Below are 21,890 nucleotides of genomic sequence, written 5' to 3'. Positions count from 1 at the left end.
TTACTTCTCACAATGTTTTATACATGTACTACAAACAGCTCTTCATTGCTCATTACCAAGGAAGTTTGTATGCTAACAATTATTTTAAGTAGTTACCAATAGTGTCCAGAGCCTTTAAGTCCGATATTCTGTGTACACACACACTCGGGCCTAAGATGAGCCCGTCTCAAAACATAACTATCGATTTATATTTGTCCGAGAAAATTAGGTTAATGCGAGTAAACCCTTTTCTAGAGATGTCTCTAGTGGGAATATTGCGGGAGGCTTGAAGGGAGGATCTGGGGATGTGATGAACTGGAATTAGTATGGAGTGAATGTTCAGCATCTTCCGTTACTGGAGGGTGAATGTGTGAATGACCCAGTTTTATGCTATTTGGATCGATATCTACATAAAAGTGTACAGCAGCTGCATTAGAACTTGGATCCTGCATGCGTTAGGGTAGGGCGGGCCTGGGAATAACACAAGGGCACCCACAGCAATTGCTGTGGTGCCCCTTTGCTTATGCTGTTGTGCCCTTTCCTCACAGAGTGCCCATTACCAGAGGCCTTTCTGCATGCGTTAGGGTAGGGCAGGCCTTGGAATAACGCAAGGGCACCCACATCAATTCATGTGGTGCTCTGTCCTTTTGCCGTGGTGCCCTGTGCTTTTGCTGGTGCCCTTTGCAAAGTTCCAACACAAATTGACATTTTCCACACAGAAGTGCCCCTTGCCAGAGTGAAATTGCTGTGCACTTGGTCATGGATCCTGCGTGCGTTTGGGTAGGACAGGCTTTGAAATAACAGGCACCCACATCAATTGCTGTGGTGCCCTGTGCTTTAACTGTGGTGCCCTCTGCAAAATTCCGATTCCAGGGGTGAGAGTCAATGCTTACTAAAATGTCTAAAAACATGCTCCAGTCCAGATTTAAGGAGGTTTGCTGAAATAATTATTTTTAGCACATTTTGATTTCCCTGGAGTTATAAATAAAATAATCAAATAAAATAAAAATCCTTTTGACCATAAACAATCGAGACAAACTTATTGAATAAATGCAGAAATCTGCTAAGCATTTACAAACTATATGCTTAAGCAGCTCTGTGAAATTGCATGAGGAAAGTGGGATCCAAAAACAACATACTGCTAAGAAAACACGAAAACAGCTTACATGAAGACGGAAGTTTGGAATGAAGAGTAACTGGTGACCAAAAACAGAGCAAACTGGACAGGAGATGCTGCACTACACCCTTACTCAGCCCGAAGAATAAAGATGAGGCACGTGTCTTTTGCACGCTATTAAGGCGCACAAATCGTCTTGTGATCCACCATTAATATTGCAAGTCATCTTCAAGACTAGAACCCCCAGGCAGGTCAACAACGATCTCTTTAATTCTTGAGCTAGGAGCTCATTAAGAACACAGACTGTTCCTGCCTCCTTGCTCACCCGACCTAGTTTTGTCTTAGTGTCTCCTATCCCTCAGGATTCCAGAAGTAGTCTTAAAGGGAAGGTATGCCTTCAGTTTTTGAAACCGTTCGATTATTTTAAACCTATATAAATGTAGATATGTAAAGAGTACAACTTAGAAGTGAAAACTTCATCTCAAAACGTGGTCGCATCTTTGGGATATCGGGAAAATCCGCTAAAGGTATTTGTTTGGCAATCACTCTTAAAAACAATGACAACAAAATCCTTTGGTTAGAAGCTAACAGCAGCATTTGAAAGTATAAAGCTTTTTTAAGAAACATTTCACTTTGAAGTTTGTGGTTATTATAAATAATATAGCAGTTTTTATGCCCCAAAAATTTGAATCTGAGCTACACTTCTCAGAATGTGTGTTCCTGTTGGGGATTATTCTTCCTGCATAGTTATAACCATTCCAGATATTCTGCAATATCTCAAAAACACTACCAGCTTTTGAAATAAAACTTTCACAAATGAGTTTTATTGATATCTCAATTTATATAGGATTCAAATTATCAAACGGTTCAAATTACCAATTGTTAAATTACCTTTAAAGGGTTCGGGTACTTTTTCAAAATGTCCACAGATTTACATTGGAAATAATGATAGTGGAAAGCTTCCCTTCAAATATTACTAACTGAGGTTGTGTAGTTTTTGAGAAATGAGTAAAACAAGTCACAAAATAATTTTCGTCACAGGAAGACAAAAATTATTTTAGAATGTAAAATCCTGTTAACCAGTTATGATATTATACCAAAACCATAGCATAACTGGTTAACTGTTTTACTCATTTCTCAAAAGTACAGGACCTCAGTAAGTAAAATTTTAGGGGAAGCTTTCTACTATTATAATCTTCAAACTGTGTAAGTTTAATGTAATCTATGGACATTGAGTTTTGTGTTAGGAAAAAGTACATAGACCCTTTAAATACAACCCCTGCCATTAAAAAAATAATAATAATAATATTTCGGACGCCTCAACTTAAGATTTCTGAATGTTTTTTGCCTGAAGGGACAAAACTTCCAAACCAAATCATCCGTCGGATGGAGTCATGAGAAATTAAAATCCTAATGCATTATCGACTGATGACAACAACCCTCAAAATAATATCAGAGACAACACTGAAAAACATGAGTGCCTGAAGCGTCTCAGAACTTTCCCTCTTTCCTCCAAATTTCTTTTTTAAAAGAAACAAAAAGGAGAAGTGTTTCACCAGCGATATGTTCAAAATATTTCTTCAGGTATTTCTTTGATACCAAATTCTGGGAAAAGGTTTGAAGATGTCAACGATGAAATATTTGGAAGGCATGAGGGCCACAGGCAACAAAAGACATTTTCCCGGCACCACCTTCTACCAAATTAAATTCGCCCAGGGAGTCAGTGAAAATGGCAACGATAGGTAATTTTTGAGACAATGGTGTTATGGGGCCTTGTCTTCTAGAAAGAAAGTTGGCAGCTCTGACTGAATGTCAATTATGAGTTACTACTCTGGTACTTTTGTGGAAACTTTACAGCCCCCCCAAAAAGGCAAAGTATAACTTTGTGTTTTGGACATGTTAATTGTTTAAATCCTATAGCATGTTTCCCTTAGTCCCACAATCTAAACTATTGACAAAACAGTAATTTATACCTCAACCTCCCGAGTTATTTTCATCTAAAACTTTTTCTTCTTGTAGCCCCTTACCAAGAGTGGCTTCCAGCGAACTTTGTTTGAGATAAAATTGCTTTGATAAAAATAATAAATAAATTTAAAAAATGATATTTATAAAATCCATAAACTACATTTCAGTGTACTTCCTTTCAGTAGTACTTGACTTTTATCCATTAACTCAAGTTTGTTTGCGCCCTCACTTTCAAAACGAAAACAAAAATGCAATTAAAGTACAGAAGTTTACCCTCCTAATCTGTTCTGAAATTTAATTTGAGCAGATATGCATTATTGGTTTAAATGTGGAATTCAAGCCGTTCATCTCTAGAGGAAGCTTTTCTAGTTACAGCAGGGGTTCCCCAAGGATCAGTATTTGGCCCACCACTTCCTGTGCTGGAGCATTACCTTATGACTCCCTTGCTGTGTGGTCTCACCCAACAATCCCAGCACAGGTTTTTCAAGTACATTTGTAACTCAAATTGGAAATTGTCAAATATGGAAGCGAAGTCGTAGAACTGAGGGCCACCCAGGGATCATTTAGGAAGTACTTTCCCATTAAATGCACATTGAAAACAGTTTAAACCTCTCTCTCACAACAACTCACGGAAAACAACAAATTTACATTCTTTGCAAATTTTCCACCAATTTTCCACTCAACGGTTCAACCCAACTTTCCATCAGTTAAACAAATGTCTTTGAATTATCTAAAGTGCTTTTGAATTACGAATCTAAAAGGGAATGATTAAAGATCTGAACAAAAAATAACCTGTAAAAACTGTGGAACTTTCTGAAACTACGCAAAATATTGGAGGACATCATAATCTAAGGATTTCAAGAATGCTGGCTCAATCAGAGAAAGATATATTTTTAAAGCAGAATGAATTTTAAATAAATACGGCAATAATAGGAGCCATAAACCCTCCCTAATGTGTTATTTTCATATCCCAGCTGCCATTACCAAGGCACCCCGGCAGTCCAGCAACTCCAAAAACATCTCCCCTGCATGCATCGCCACGGTAACAGCATCCGTTGATGCATTCCCAGCCTGATTCCAGTTGACAAGTAAACTGTAACCATCTCTCTGTGAAGACCTTGCCGACTTGGCAGGGACCTAACAGAAGGTTCCATCAACAGAAAGAAGAAAAAAAACTCCAGGAGGAATAAACCATTGAATCAGCTGTAATCTAATTTGCATGACGGAGTCGACTTCAGACAACGGGAGGGGGCAAATTATAAGGTGGTAGTGTTTGTTTTTCGGCGGAGTGTTTATGGGTTCTTGTGTCCTGGGATTGGGACAGAACAAATAGTTCATTTCTTAGGGGTCGTTGAAAGGTTAGTCAAAAACAGAGACTGGAAAACGAATGGCTGTGAAAAGTTTTTAAAAATCACGCAATCAAAAGTTCTTCTCAAACTTTCACATTAGTTGACATGGTGTAATTTTTGCTAAATCAAAATCAATGAAAGTTTCAAATCAATTTTTCAGGTTTTGCCTTCACTTTTTTTTTCAATTACCAGACAGCAGGACCAACTTTCCCACTGTTCATACAAATATAACACTGAACTTGCCAGCCCAGCTTGGCAATGACTGGTCATGGGGTGTTTTAACAAGCATTTTCTTAGAAAACTGATTGTAAGCCTCAAGTTTTCACAAGATTATCCCAGCAGGCTTTATATGATCATCCCAAATCATTTTGGAAAACACTTTTTACACTTCAAACAAATTACACCAAAAAAATGCGCTGTCAGCACACTAGTTTCCAAGCAAAATAAAAGCAAGAAGTTATGAACTTTTCCACCAGATTTCGTACACTTTTGTTAGCAACCTATATTGCCAACCTTGGTAATTGTCACAGACCAGTTTTGCAATTTTTGTGTGACCCAACAACATGAGACATAATAATGTTTGATGTCTGATAATATAATGGTTCAGCATATTATATTACAAAGGGAAAAGGAGAAAATCAAATACACAACTCTTGCTTAGTCCAAGTAAACCACTTTACATCAACCAAATGGTTTTTGACTGACTTTTTATGTGAAGGACAGTTTAATATGACTGGAACATATTTTTTGCAGGCAGCCAGACAACTGACAGAAATATCCACATAGAGTTAGTATTTATAATTGTAAAGTATTTGGTCTAAAGGCAGTGGACATTATTGGTAATTACTCAAAATAATTATGAGCTTAAAACCTTACTTGGTAAAGAGAAATGGGGAGAGGTTGATAGTATAAAACATTGTGAGAAACGTCTCCCTCTGAAGTGACGTAGTTTTCAAGAAAGAAGTAATTTTTAACGAATTTGATTTCGAGACCTCAAGTTTAGAATTTGAGATCTCGAAATCAACCATCTGAACGCACACAACTTCGTGTGACAAGGGTGCTCATATTTTCTCACAAGGCAACATCAAATTCGAGTGCTTATTACATAGTAACATGTATGAGAAACTTCATTGTCTTTCCTTATCAAGTCAGGGTTTCATTTCATTGTGGCAACAATATTTTCAAAGAAAAATGATAACCCAAGAAGCTCAAAAAAGTTCTGGAAAACCAATACCATGAGTGGGCATGGAAACATTTCCAGGCATGATATTTCACTGAGGCAACAAAGGCGACTGCCTTGGTGACCTTGAAATGCTCCAGTAGAAATTTATAGTATCTTCATAGGAAGTGTCTTGGCCGAGCAGTTAAGAGCACCGAATTCAAACTCTAGTGTTTCTGATCAGCAGAGTGTGGGTTTGAATCTTGAGTCGTGACACTTGTGTCCTTAAGCAAGACACTTCACCATTGCTTCGTCTTTCGGATGGGAAGTAAAGCTGTTGGTCCCATGTATTGTGTAACACATGTAAAAGAACCCAGTGCACTTATTCGAAAGAGGGGTTCGCCCCAATGTTCCTGGCTGTGGCTGCTGTTTGCGCCATATCACCTTGTAAACCCTCAAGGTGCAAAATGGGTCTCAGAACTCATAACTTTCAATAACATCTCTTTCTGTATAAATGTAAATACTAAGTGCTTTGAGTACCTTGATGGTAGATACATGCGCTACATAAGACTTCGATACTATATAAGACTTCGATATTGGTGCCCTTGAAATGCTCCAGTAGAAATTTACAATATCATCATAGGGTTCCCTTTACTAAGGAGAGAATGACTTGGTGCCTTTGCCGTTTGAACAGGCCTTTGAAATGGTAATAAAATTCACACTTACCGACCTAGCTGGATTTTCAGTTCTTGTTTACACTGAATAGAGTCAGCTGTAGAGTTAGGGTTGTGCAATCATTCAAAAGGTGGAGATTATTGTTCAGAGCTGTTTACGATGAAGAACAATGTTCAGCGAGGAATACTCCAGTTGCAAAAAAAAGATTTCCTTTAAATCTGTTACATAATTTATAATCAGACTAAATTCTCCTGGAAGTTTGATGTAGAAAAGTCCACTTAGCTGTCAGAACAAAAAGGAATCCAAATGTTCACATCACAAAATGAAGCTGTCCTGATGCCAAAAAAGACTACAGAATCTCCAGGTGATTTGGGTTCCTCTCCAAGAAGTTTGTGTTCGAGAAGTCCAGACTCCAGACATATGTATAGTCTTTCCTCAAGGTGGAGTCAGATTGAAGGAAACAATGCAAGATCTCACACGCAAATCACAGGCAAGGTGATGGTTTCTTACTAAAACATGTTTTTAACATTGTTAGTGGTATTACACATATTTTGAAAACTTGACGACAACTTTGATAAGGAAGTAAACTTCTGACTGGTTGAAACAATCAAATCGCCTGTTCAAGCAGCTTAAACTCCCTGCTTTCCTTAAAGCACCGCAAACAGAAACTGATCTTCCTTGAATCAAAACTTAGAACTTAACTTGTAATTTATTTTCATCATATCCCCCGTAAGCTATACAGGGGGGGTGCCTCACACCCCAAATGGCCGCTGAATTAATTCTATGAGACAACTCTCAGAAAAATGGTTATGTTGGTTTAAAACAGCTATGCCTTGCAGCTCTAAATCATCGGGCTGTCAACAGTAAGTTTGGTCTCCGTGATCACAACCAGCAGACAGTCAGCGTTGACTCACCTCCGAGTGCCACTACCACAAGAAAAGACCGAGTATGGAGGACGGGGTACAGAGTAAGAAGGAAAAAAACCTGCCTAAATCCAATCACTGCTCGGCAAACTCCTTAATTGAAAATATAACCACAGTATCAACTTGAGCTCGGCAGGACTGCTGTGGCTGCTGCGTTCCGCCTTCAACCGTGGTCCATGCTGCCAAGAAGAGAAAGTCGAGTTCACTTTATCCCCCAACACCCCAGGGGGACTAGCTATGATGGCATTTTTGGAAAATGCCGCTCCTTCAAAATTGAAAATCCGTGGACATGTTTTTGGGGGTGGAGTTTTTTTTTTTTTTTCATTTTTGATTTGGCAGTGGCTGTTGAGACTCCAGGGGGTTGGCAGAGTCACATTTTGTTTGTTGGGGTATTTTTAAGAGTGCTTTTCTTCCATTGGAATCCATTGGAAAATGCTGCTCCTACAAAACTGAAAATCCATGGACATGTTTTTTGGGGGTGGAGGATTTTCATTTTTGGCAGTGGCTGTTGAGACTCCAGTGGGGTTAACAGAGTCATATTTTGTTTGTTGAGGTGTTTTTCAGAGGGCTTTTCTGTTGTGATAGACTTCAGAGACACATCTGGGTTTTGGGTGACCCATTGATTTTTATCTTGAAACTTTGGGACGGTGGATAGGGAAATCCTAGCCTCATGAAAATAAACTTGATGTTTTATTAGGTTCAACAGTAGTAAATGCAGTACCACTTGCTGAAAGGGGAAGTATACCTTTGTTTTTTTGATGTACACTACAACTATGATGTGAAAAATTTAAAAGGTGGGCGCGTTTTTGAAGAAATTAGGAATCTGAGAAGTTTGCAGTAACGCTTCTCATAATCAAATTTGTGGCATCAAAACTGATAGTTTTGCATAACCTCATTACTTCAAAGTGAAATGTTTCTCAAAATGCTTTATACTAATGAAAGCTGCTGTAGGCTTTTATCCAATACTACAGTTGTTAATGCCATTAATTTTAACAGTGATTGCCAAATGAATGCCTTTTCTTCTCTTCTTCTTCTTTTTTGTCAGAGCAATTATTTTAAAATGGGTTTAAAAAAATCGTGAAGATTTTACTTACTCAAACACAATGACAATCTGTTTTGTGTTAGAAATTGCCAAATCCAAAATAGAAATGACCAAAAGTTAACCCCCTTTCCAAATGGTAGAGTCCATCTAAATCCTTCACTTGTTCTGCCTTACATATTTCTCAATTAAAAAGTAAGAGCCCAGTAAATGATACCGGGTCGATTGATTGATGTTTGCGGGGACGATGAAGAGGTCAAGGTGTGTGGGGGTGATGGTATTTTGCGAGGGAATTATGGCGAGAAAAATAACCAAGGGAGTTATTTGCTTGTAACATGATCTGGCCGAGTATAATTAAGGAATTCTGGCGTGGACAAATGTTGGAATAATAATGGAAAATGATTTGGGGAAATTGATTATGGTTTGTGACAGTTTTGTTTTGATGGGTTTTTTGTTTTGGCTTTCTATTTGATATGAATAAATGAGGTGAACAAATTCTGAACTTGATCTGTCAGTTAAAAAGCAATGTGGAGATTTTTTATTTTGGAATGAGTTGGGGAGAGAGAAAACTGAAGATGATTTTAGCAAATATTAGGCTAACTTTAAAGATCAGTGATGGATTTCACAAGGAGTTAAGACTAGTCTTATCTCAAGTTGGGACAAGTTACTTGTCTTAACTTAGGACTAGCCTTCAGTGTTTATGACTCCTAAAGAATCCAAGGACTAGTTCTAATTTAGGACTATCTTTGTGAAATCGACCCAACATTTAAAAAAAAAAATGGAACAGCTTTGTGCAAGGATAAACACCTAATGTCTAGTTATTATTATTAACTGGCAGTGACTGGTAAAGAAACCAAGGATGCCTCATAAGTGAATTGAATCACTTTAGCTCGCAGGCATAATGTACATGTATTATAAGAAACCTGTAAACAAGGTTGCTTGATTTTAAAATGTCACATATCCTGAACTAGGAGGGGTGAGGATTCGAATTAGGGTAATGTAGCATATGGTTCAGTTGGATTGAAGGTAAAAGTTGGGGTCAGATTCGTGGGTCAGGTTTCAAAACAATTTTAGGGTCAGGTTCAGAATAAAGATCATGTTTTAGGTTTGTAGGGCATGTCACAGGTTAAAGGTTCTTTACCTCAAAGTCAGGCTCACTTTAAATGTCTGTATCCTTTACACAAAACGAAACAGCTTTGTGCTTCTCACAATCAACTTATGTCTAGTTTAATATTATTACTATACATTTCAGGTAATGAAATCAAAGATGCCTCGTAAGTGAGTAAGGATGTAGGCATGTGTATCATCCACAAGGAGCCTGGCAGGTAGAGCACAAAAAAAACACTACCTTCCCAACATTACAATTACATTCCCCAAATTAAAAAACCAAAATCAACTTTTCACTTATTTATTGACTTGCCAGCATTTGTAAAACAAAACAAAAATATCTTTAAAAAAAAATGTTAAACTATTAAAAGTTCTTATAGATGCATGGAAATGAAAATGTTACCAAACATTTAAATTACATGCAAAATTGTCAGAACGATTATCAAATTGATAGTTTTCCTGACTAGCATCTGATACCATTTAATGGTTCACACCCGGGTATTTTACGCAAATTAATTCCTCTAGGCCGACTTGGAAATCCACTGTGGGGTCAAAAATCTACGCTGGCCTTTCGCGACCTCAATTTAATGCCTTGTAGATTACGCACACGTACATGCACAACATTCATAATAAGGTCTTTACCTTTTGCCCCAGATCTGGCGAAATTGCCATCGTCAATCTCCACGCAAACTGTGGATACTTTAAAGGAACATTACAGAGTTGGTTTTTGCTAACAAAACAGTTGCTGGCAGAGTAAACACTTTATGTAATTCACCATACACATAAAGTGACAAATCTGTACAAGTTTGAGATCGATCGGTCATCTTGGTCACGAGAAAATAGTGAAAAACCGATTACACATTTTTGCATGACATCAATAAAATGAATAGAACACTCACTGAGCGATGAACTCCAAATGGTCAATTAGTTTTAATTAATTCTCATCAAATATGACATTTCAGACAAAAACATTTCAAGGGATGTTTTCTTCTAACATCATCAGACCGTGTAAATTTTATGTAAATATGTGATGTTACACAAGTTTTTTTTTTTTTACCAATTCTGTAACGTTCCTTTAAGCAACCCTTCCCCCCCCCATGTTTTCTTCATTTTTTTTTTCTTTTTAATCAAGAGCAAAACATTCTGCACATTTTTTCACTCAATTCTTATCGTATGTCTGAATATAATTTGGAATGTTCTGCAGGCGACGTGCCAAGTATTTACGAACAAGATTAATGAACAAAAGAAACATCCAAAACGCCCAGGTTTTGTAATTGTTTCTACATGTATATTAAAGAAACAACCAAGTACAATTTAACTACACACTTGAATTTGAAGTTCTAGAATCGTCACAAGATTTATTCATAAAGCTATTTGCAAACAAAATGTTGCTTTCAGTTATCACATTGATATTATTTTCACAAAACAACATAATTTTTTTTTTCTTTTCTCAAAATTAATTTTAACACAGGACAATGTTTGGAAGGAAAAAAATCCCAAATACCTAATCACGTATGCAAAGTATAAAATGCACAAAAAGCTAGTAAAAGCCACTCTTGGTAAGGGGCTACAACAAGACAAAATGTTCACTTGAAGCTGAAGGTAGGAATTGATATTCCTCTTAAAACAGTCTAGATTGTAGGGTGAAGGGAAACATGCACCAGGCAGGGAGTTCCAAAGAGACGCAGTACATGGAATAAACCTTAGATTATACATGTAAATGGAATGGCTCCTTTTTCTACAGCATCAAAGCACTATTATGTGGATGAGATCACACCTTACAATACACTTTGATTGCCACCAACTTGGATAATTGAAAAACTTAAAGTCAGGAAGTTGTTATTTTTTGTCCCACTTTTACATTAAAAAAATGGAAAATGAGTACATCACAACACTGCATTTGACCTTACAGTCCCTCACTCACAAGTTACCCCGATATTTTTTCAACAATAGGAAAGTTTAATCTGTTTTGGCATCATACAAAAATCGTTTAAAAACCGATCAGGATTTTAAGTTCACTTTCCAAAGAACCAATTTTAAACCGCCTCCTGGCTTCAAAACTAACATCAATCTTCAAACGTCAAACTAATTTTCTTGATCCTTACCTGACGCCAGGATTTTGTGATTTTTTTATTTCTTCTTTTGCTACATGTATAATGTACAGTGTGGTGGAGGAGGGTTGTTGTATTACGAGAATAAAAAACGTTTGATCGAGCCATCTGCTTAGGCCTTCAGCAATAGGCTTACTGTCACCGCATACAAAGCATGCTTGTCATATTCACTTTACGGGTTGGGACTTCGGAGAAAGTAGGGCGGACAACATAAGTTTCGAGGGCAAAAGTGACGGAGTGAAAACTGGAAAAAGTTGTATTTAACGAAAGTGACAACATTTCAGGTAATGTTTGGAGGGAGTTATGGTTTTTTGATGAGATACAGTCTGGCAATTCAAATGAGTTTCTTTTTAAAAGCTTAAAGGGAAACACATTTGTACCTTTCGGGTTTTAGAACCATTCAATCGTTTGAATCCTATAGATGTATACAATAAAAACTAACTTAAATTTTTTTATTTCAAAGGGTGGTCACAATTTTGAGGTACACTGTAGTATTGCCGAAAACCAGAGTGATTTCATTTACGAAAGGAAGAGAAATCTGTAATTGAAATACACAATCTGAGGAATGGTTCCGACAGAAAAGTTTCTCAGATTCAAAGTTTTAGGGGATAAAAAAAAAAACCTGATATAACCACATAACACTTGAAAGTGAAATGTTTCTCAAAAATGCTTTATACGACCGAAAGTTTGTTTGTTTGTTTGTTTGTTTGTTTTATTTCCATTTGTACAACAACAAAATTACAGGAAAAATGGTTACAAGTAAACAAATAAGAACAAATGGGGGTAGCAACCAAAGAAGGTAACCCTCCTGTATTGGAGCACCCAAACTCCTGTAAAATAGATGCTTCATACTGGTCCAAGAAGTTACAAAGAAAGTTTTAAAAGTATCCCTAAAAACGCACATACTTAAAGAATAACGCATATGTAAGCTTCTACCAAATGGTGCTCTTTACTGTAAACCTTTTTAACTTTGATCTTACAAAACTTTGCACACCCTTTAAGGGTGGGTATTGATGCCCCACGGATGCTCTGGAATGTTTTACTTTTATTTTTTTGGACAGACCCCAAAAAGGTTGGCATGAATCTTGAATAGCCCGAGGAGTAAAGTGACTAGATTTACCGACGCTGCTAAAACCAATTGGAAATTCAAAGAGTTTATGTTCAGAATTTTTGGTGGGATCGAAGGATAAAAATATGTGCAACATTTTTGTCCATAGGCATGTGCGGCTACAGTTACTGATAACATTGATGTTATGCTGGAATGGAAATGGAAACCAGACACCATTCTCTGCATACATTTTAGTTGGTTAAAGTAGTTCCCCCATGCAAATCAATGCAGCAATGCCAAAACTGGGAGGGGTTAGTCTGGTTCCTTAATATGCAAATCAGTTACTACTACATACATCAGTACATGCAACTTTGTCTTTGCAAAAACAAGAGGAAACTGCAAAACACAGGCCTGGTGTTTAGAGGGCAAGGCTATTTTCATTTTGGGAAAAGGGGACTTCCAGTCTTCATGAAAGTGTGGACAAAATTACAAATCTTCAAACTGAAGAACTAGCTGTTGCAAACTGCTTACCTATGGTATTAAAGATGCTATGTCAGATTTTTTGCCCAAAACATTAAAACATAGACTTTTTTGAGTGAATGGTATTTCAAAGAGTATCACCCGCTCTAACGAAAAAAAGTTTAACTTTTACTTTTAATGGTCAGGAACCATGACAAAACTTTAAAACGTTTCTCATAAAACACATAAGAATTGGTCACGTGATATATTGTCGGGATCCCGACAAAAGCTAATTTTGAGCACTTTATTTCACTGCTACTAACAATACATTAATTGGCAGACTTTTTCGAGCAATGGCTCAAATGAAAGCTTGTAACTTTCTCCATCCCCATCAAAATACCTATTGAATTTTAAATCAAAATTTTTGGGTCAAATCGGCCAAATATCTGACATAGCATCTTTAATAGACCCGATACTTTGGCAACCAAGCCTTGGTTGAAATGCTCCAGTGCAGTATAAATTTATAATTTCCTCATGATAGGGTCACTTAATGCCCTTTACTAAGGAGAAGATGCCGTAATGCCCTTTGCCTTTCAAAAACAACGCATACAGGCAAATTTACAAACTCCTCATAGAAATAGAATGCCATTTACTGAGGGAGATGCCTTGGTGCCTTTACTTTGTCTTCAATTCTAATTACATCTCACTATTTCCAAGGAGTGCCAGACTTCAGCCATGCATGTCACAAAATATTCTACGAACCCCTAATGATGCAATTCAACTTTCTTAGAAAATACAGAAGAAGTCACTTGTCATTTACTTCAAGATAACTACGCAATGTTGATCTCACCATCTAGATATAGTCTTTGTGCTCAGTTCTTACAATTTCCTCGGTCCCATTCTAGCAAACCATTGAACAGTTCTGCTCTGCCAAAGAAAGTTTCCAACAAAAAGGGTAAACATTGCTTACTTTATGTACAGATAGCTACACAAAGTTTCCAACAAACAAAGTATACAATCCTAACTCTACAGGGCTCTTTAGTACAGGTAAATCCCACCAATAGATGTCTCATGCATTGCACACAGTAGTACCTTATGGTTCAACCATAGAGAAAGCTCTATGGTTCAACCAGCTTGTACAAGACACACAAGCACACAGATAGGCATTAAATTAAATGGCCACTTATTTTAACAAATAGCCCCTGTCAACTGGTTTGACACATTGACCATTAAGTACTGACCACACCATACCCCTATTCTCTAGCCTGGGTAAACAGGCCTCAATAATAACTGACCTCCTATGCTTGAGTTGGTGTCAGTTGTGAACACCATTGCCAGGGTCTACAATGTACATGGCCTTACTAAAGAAGAGACACTTTGGCAGCATTCCCCCTTAAAGGCAGTGGACACTGTTGGTAGTTACTCAAAATAATTATTAGCATAAAACCTTAGTAACAAGTAATGGGGAGCTGTTGGTGGTATAAAACACTGTGAGAAGTGTAGTAACGTAGTTTTTGAGAAAGAAGTAATTTTCACGAATTTGATTTCGAGACCTCAGATTTAGATTTTGAGGTCTCGAACTCAAGCATGTGAAAGCATACAACTTCGTGTGACAAGGGTGTTTTTTCCTTCATTGTTATCTCGCAACTTCAACGACCGATAAGCTCAAACTTTCACAGGTTTGTTATTTTATGCATATGTTGCGATACACAAAGTGAGAAGACTGGTCTTTGACAATTACCAGTAGTGGCCAGTGTCTTTAATGGGTTTTGGTAGTTTTTGTAGATCAATTTTTTTTTTGCCATGACATGAATCCCTACTTCGACCGGGATTCGAATCTGCTGAAAACACCAGAGCTAAACACATAATGTCCATTCACTTTTCAATAACTTTCCAATATCTTAAAGATCCATTATGTGTATTTATATGTACCTGGGACCTGTCTGTCAAGCCGTGTCTCTATCAAACCCAGCCAATATGAGCCCGGCACGCTCCAATGGTGACCGGATCACAATGAGGGGGTAGCGGAATTTGAGAATCACGGCACTCAATGACGAGTGAGATTTAGCGGAAAACTATTTTTACAAAAACAGAAGGGAATGTTTCTTGGTTTTCAATCAATATCTATGGTTGACAGTTGTAATGCAAGCCTTATATTTAGGTAAGCGAGTTGTTTTGTAGTACAGGTATGATTGTTGGTCTGGGTACTTTTTTTTTTAACACAAAACACAATGTCCACAGATTTACATTAAACTTACACAGTTTGACAAATGTTTGAGGATAATGATAGCAGATTTCTTCCCTTCAAATATTACTTACTGAGGTGCTGTAGTTTTTGAGAAATGAGTAAAACAATGTCATAGCATATTTAAGCATGTAAAAACGTAATAACAAGTTATGGTATGTTATGGTATAATATACCATACATGTAACTGGTTTAATTTTAAGGTAAGCCTCCTACTATCATTATCTTCAAACGGTGTAAGTTTAAAGGCAGTGGACACTATTGGTAATTACTAAAAATATTTATTGGCATGAAACGTTTCTTGATGACGAGTAATGGAAAGAGGTTGATGGTATAAAACATTGTGAGAAACGGCTCCCTCTGAAGTGCCATAGTTTTCAAGAAAGAAGTAATTTTCCATGAATTTAATTTCGAGACCTCAGATTTAGAACTCGAGGTCTCAAAATCAACCATCTAAACGCACACAACTTCGTGTGACAAGGGTGTTTTTTTCTTTCATTATTATCTCGCAAATTCGCCGACCAATTGAGCTCAAATTTTCACAGGGTTGTTATACTATGCATATGTTGAGATACACCAACTCTGAAGACTAGTCTTTGACAATTACCAATAGTGTCCACTGTCTTTAATGTAAATATGTGGACATTTTGTTTTGTGATACAAAAAGTACCCAAATCCTTTAAGTACAAGGGCAGACCTACAAGTACATACATCCAAGATGTAGACTCTAATAGACTTTCCAGGCATCATTATTAACTATTTTTTTAATTTAACATCTATTATATTTTTCAGATTTGTCTGAGGGCAAAAACAAATCATGCCTGTAGTGTAAAGTGAAGGGCATCTCCCAGGAAAAAATTCTCGTAATTTGTTTTCTTCGTAAGTTTGAAACTATCTCAGTGACTGGCCAGCATGACAAGTTAGCTAGTCAATTCAATAGTTGTCAACAGTTCTCAGCAGTTTGTAAATCATATCTATACCTTTAATTTGTTTATTACAAATCCAACAGTTTCTTGTATCTTTCTTCTCTTTTTAATTCTGGCCCAGTAAAAGCTTGAGCTCCAATCCCTGTGGTATTGTGGATTTTCCCCCCAATTTTGAGTCCTGACACTGACTGAAGTCAGGCATTGTCAACCCTTGCACTTATTCTTCACATAATCCAAGACAACAATAAATTCATGGCAAACGCATACAATCAACTTTTTTTGCAGCGTCCTCTCGCTGGCTTAACTTTCCGCCTGATTTCCTCCGTGATTTTCAAATTTACGATTATATCATGCTTGACAGCCTCATCACATTCATCAATGTTCTCTTCTTCGGACCCAGCATGCTTCAGAAACCCCAAATCTACCCCCGAAAAAATCCACCCCACGTGGTCCCCTCATCTCCCCTCGACCCTCCCAGGTCCATGAAACCCTACCCCATCCCCCCACCTCCAATCAGCTTCCCCACCGCTAAATCTTGTTTTTGAAAATCCATTCTTTAGTCTTTGGTCTCCCACTCTCTCCGACTTAAGTCTCTAATTTTCTCCTTTCTACATTAATCCCCCCTGGAGGACCTAACTGACTCGGAATGTTCGTCGGAGCGTTCAGAAGCTTGGGTTCCTTAAGTCTTGAGGCTCCAATCCCCTTTTATCCCCAGTGTTCGCCCTTTCTCCGTTAGACAAAAGCGTGGACAATCAACGAAGGCTGATACCTATTTGGAACCAATGGGAAACCATACAGCTGCTGCATCCATCATAATCCCACATCCAGATATTGGGAGCTTTAGTTGGAAAATACCTTTGTTGTAGTCTGCAAATCGCTTTTTAGAAAACCACTTCTTTTTCTTCCCGTCTTTTGTGACTGAAGGTAGAAGGAAAATCTTTTTTTTTTTGAGATATCATTTGAGGGATGAGGTTGGATGAATGTAGAATTTCCAGCATTGGATCACATACCTGGATTCCCTCTGCATCTAGATTTAGAACCACCTGAATACACTACATTCAGTATACTTTCCCAAGTTTTGTGAAAAAAATTCATAGGCAAATAACTCGGGCGTGATTCGAACCCACAATTTTTGCATTGCTAGAGCAGTGTCTTACCACTAGATCACTGTGCTAACTTGGTGGCTATAAAGGCTGTTGGAATCCTATATGTAAGAGGCGGGTACCGCAATAGTTGCCTCAGGAATTTCATATTGATTGAACACATTTTAAATGAATTTAAAGACACTGGACACTATAGGTAATTGTCAAAGACCAGTCTTCTCACTTGGTGTATCTCAACATATGCATAAAATAACAAATCTGTGAAAGTTTAAGCTCAATTGGTCATTGAAGTTGTGAGATAACTATGAAAGAAAAAAAACACCCTTGTCACACGAAGTTGTGTACTTTCAGATGCTTGATTTCAAAACCTCAAGTTCTAAACTGAGGTCTCAAAATCAAATTCGTGGAAAATTAATTCTTTCTCGAAAGCTACGTAACTTCAGACGGGGCTGTTTCTCACAATGTTTTATACTATCAAACTCTCCCAATTACTCGTAACCAAGAAAGGTTTTTTGCTGATAATTATTTTGAGTAATTACCAATAGTGTCCACTGCTTTTAAAGGCAAAAGTTTTCATAATGCATGGTACTATCCAAAGCTGCTGTACTTCTTACCGAGTTGCCTTTAATTTTCAGACCCATTACCAAACATATACAGACCCTCTAAACAGCCATATCAAATAGAGCAATGGTCTTAATGTAACACTGTTAGTGTATCAAACCCCTTTCCTTTTATTACCCTGCACTGCATTCAAAATCAATTACGTAGTTCACTTAAATGAATTGAATCATTTTTTTAAAACTTACCTTACTGGAAAATAGGATTGTCCCTCTTAGGGTCGTGGTTCTCTCATAAATTAAAATGTCTCTCAATCTGAGACTTTCTCCTTAGCAGACTCTTGAGGTATGGAAGCGTAAGTTACCTGAGATAAACAAAATAAAACAGATTTCCAGCATGTTAAAAATGTGGTTAAAGGCAGTGGACACTATTGGTAGTTACTCAACATAATTATCAGCATAAAAACTCACTCGGTAACAAGTAATGGGGAGAGGGTTGATAGTATAAAACATTGTGAGAAACGGCACCCTCAGATGTGACGTAGTTTTTAGAAAGAAGTAATTTCCCACAAATTTGATTTCCAGACCTCAGAATTAGAATTTGAGGTCCCGAAATCAAGCATCTGAAAGCACAAAAGTTTGTTTGACAAGGATGTTTTTCTCCCATTTTTATCTCGCAACTTTGACGACCAATTGAGTTCAAATTTTCAGAGAATTGTTATTTTGTGCAAATGCTGAGATTCACGAAGTGAGAAGACTTGTACTTTGACAATATTACCAATAGTGTCCAGTGTCTTAAAAGTATTGTTAAACTAGTTTACTAATCATGTAATTACTTTGTGAAGGCACTGGACACCTCTGGTAATTGTCAAAGACCAGTATTCTCACCTGGTGTAACCCAAGTGAACGGTGCTTCAGATCAGTGGAGTGTGGGTTTAAATCGTCGGACCTGTTGTATCCCAATATATGCATAAAATGACAAGTATGTGAACATTTTAAGTAAATTTGTCATCTGTTGCTACTTATAATCTAAGAATGAAGATAATGTACATATGAAAAAGAGCCAAACATCTGTGTTTGTGGCATCCTTAACTGCAAACCTGTTTGCCAAGTGTGAATTTGTCTACGCTGAGCAATGTTGTACCAAATTTCACTATGCTGTCATGATCAGTCACTACAGACCAACTACATAAACCAATGAAAAAAAGGGGGCCAATATCTGCCTTCGGCTGGTAACCTGTTTACTAAGCATATTTTTCTACGCTACATTGTCTTGTACTCAGTACCAAATTTCGCAATGCTGTCACGATCGGTCACTCTGACACTATGACAAGTCTTGACACTCATGGGGTGACAGGTCTTTTTTCTTCAGCCGCGCCACGCATCTGGAACTCTCAAACACTTCGATCTTGTCTCTGTACCGCAAAATTCAAGTCTCTTCTCAAAACTTATCTTATTATTATTATTATGGACCTATCAACTACATGTATCAATGTCAATGAAAACTTAAAGCAAAAAATCAGTGTTTGTGGCATCCTTACTGTGAATTTCTCCCAGCTGTACATAACATTTGCCATGTTGTCACGATCGGTCACTCCAGACCTAACGACTACATGTACCAATGAAAAAGAGCCAAATATCTGTGTTTATGGCATCCTTAACTGCAAACATATTAACTAAGCGTGAATTTTCTACTCTACACAATGTCCTGTACGCTAAGCAAATAGCCATGCTGTCATGATCGGTCACTACAGACCTATCAACTACATGTACCAATGAAAAAAAGAGCCAAATATCTGTGTTTATGGCATCCTAAACTGCAAACATATTAACAAAGCGTGAATTTTCTACTCTAAGTTTAAGCAATGTCCTGTACGCTAGGCAAATAGCCATGCTGTCACGATCAGTCACTACAGACCTATCAACTACATGTACCAATGAAAAAAAGAGCCAAATATCTGTGTTTATGGCATCCTTAACTGCAAACATATTAACAAAGCGTGAATTTTCTACTCTAAGTCTAAGCAATGTCCTGTACGCTAAGCAAATAGCCATGCTGTCACGATCGGTCACTACAGACCTATCAACTACATAACATGTACATTGTACTAATGAAAAAAGAGCCAAATATCTGTGTTTGTCACATCCAGATCTGCATGGAGTGTTTGTCTCCCTCCAACCTGTCACATCTATTCAGGAATTACTATTAATCGGCCCAAGGACACTCCCTGTCCCCCTATCCCCCCCCCTTCCCCCTTCAATGCTACCCTCTTCAGGAACCCAAGCATTGTCCCTAGGACAGTCAGGCAATTTTAAATTCCTTAGCACTATGGGCCGGGCATTGTGGTGGGGATTGTAGCCCTATTATTCCTCCCTTACAATGACAGGATAGAGGAGTTGAGGATGGTTTGGGAATCCGATGATGAGAAACAGTAAACAAGATAGCTTGGAGGATTATCAAAGACTGTGTGTCTTCGCAGAGGACTGCAAAATGTTCCTTCGTCTCGGGAAATCGTAAAATCGGTCCCTTGACAATGTAGAAGGTAAACAGGAGGGTTACAAACGGTAGCGGGTCAGAGGAGACTTCGGATGTTGGAATCGGTTCATAGCTTTATCAATTAGAGTTGTTGAATCCTTAATTGGGCCAGTTATTTACAAAGTCAAGACGTTAGTAAACATCAGTGTTGGAGTGCATTGAGAAGCACGAAGCAAGCTTTGCTTTGGGTTACAAACGGTGGAGGAGGAATGGCGACTTCTAAAGTTGCAGGATGGCATGGGTTTTAGATTCATCTTATCAATTAGAATTGTTGAGTTGTTAATAAGGGCAGTTACATGAATTACATACTCAAAGTCAAGATGTTGGTAAAGGAGTGCTTTGAGAAGCTTGAAGCAACCTTTGCTTTGAGTTAGAAAATGGTAGTGGACGTAAAGAGACTTCTAAAGTTGCAGGAAGGAATGGGTTCTAGCTTCATATAATCAGTTAGAATTGTTGAGACGTTAATTAGGCCAGTTACATGTATTACATTCTCAAAGTCAAGGTGTTGGTAAACATCAATGTTTAGTTAGAGTGCTTTGGCTTTGCAGGAAGCAAGCTTTGCTTTGGGTTGCAAGAGAGTAGGAAAACAAACTTCTTAAGTTTCCGGTCTTCTTTGGTTCAAAATGGGTTAAAGCTGTAGTATTCAATTGTTGAGTCATTAATTGGGCATTTCTTAAAGGCACTTGATACTATTGGTAGTTGCTCAAAATAATTGTTAGCATAAAACTTACTTGTTAGCGATCAATGGAGAGATGTTGATAGTATAAAACATTGTGAGAAACTGCTCCCTCTGAAGTAATGTAGTTTTTGAGAAAGAAGTCATTTCTCAGTAAAATATTTGAATTGATTTCCAAACCTCATGCATGAGGTCTCAAAATTAAGCTAAAAGCACACAACTTTGTGTGACAAAGGTGTTTGTTCTTCCATTATTATCTCACAACTTCATCGACCAATTGAGTTCAAATTGTCAAAGGTTTGTTATTTTGTGCATGTTGAGATACACCAAGTGAGAGGACTGGTCTTTGACAATTACCAAAGGTGTCCAGTGTCTTTAACATCTTCAAAGTCAAGATGTTGTTAAACTGAAGTGCTTCGAGTTTAATGGTGTAGCAAGATTTGCTTTGGGTTACAAATGGTAGTGAACGAAAAGAGACTTCTAAAATTGCAGGACCTAAGTCCACAAAGCTGTCAAAAAATACTACTCAACACATTTCTTTGCTGAGCAAAAAATGAGTGAGGCACCAGTCGCAACAATTTAAACTTGGCTGGTAACCTGTTTTTGCTAAGCAAGATTTTCCTGTGCTGAGCAAGTTTTTGTGTTGACAGAACAAAAGTTGTCTTTAGTACAACAGGGGTAAAAGCTCTAGTATTTAATTGTTGGGTAATTAATTGGGGCAGTTATTTAAATCTCAAAAACAAGATAAGAACCATATAGAATGCTCAATATTGCACAGAAGGGCACAGAAGAAAACATTCTGAAACCCTTCGGCCAAACTTAAATAAATTTGGGTACAGAATGCCCCCCGCTTTTGGAAAAAAACCTGGAGAGAATGATTTAGGACACAAGAATTGTTTCACTAACACATTAGAGA

The 21,890-nt window shown here is 37.6% G+C and overlaps 1 protein-coding gene across 5 annotated transcripts in view; it reads right to left on the bottom strand.

Moving 5' to 3' along the window:
* LOC139951729 (cell adhesion molecule-related/down-regulated by oncogenes-like) overlaps positions 1-21,890 on the bottom strand; it is a 148,121-nt gene that overhangs the window by 35,475 nt on the left and 90,756 nt on the right. For 4 of the 5 annotated variants that reach the window (XM_071950777.1, XM_071950778.1, XM_071950781.1 and 1 more), the window contains one exon: positions 18,012-18,127. The gene's annotated coding sequence lies outside the window, so the exon portion shown is untranslated. The remainder of the gene's footprint in view (positions 1-18,011; positions 18,128-21,890) is intronic. The other variant, XM_071950779.1, reaches the window with a different exon arrangement.

This window comes from Asterias amurensis, chromosome 19, assembly GCF_032118995.1.
Source record: "Asterias amurensis chromosome 19, ASM3211899v1".
Lineage (NCBI taxonomy): Eukaryota > Metazoa > Echinodermata > Asteroidea > Forcipulatida > Asteriidae > Asterias > Asterias amurensis.
This window is presented reverse-complemented; position numbering and strand designations above follow the sequence as displayed.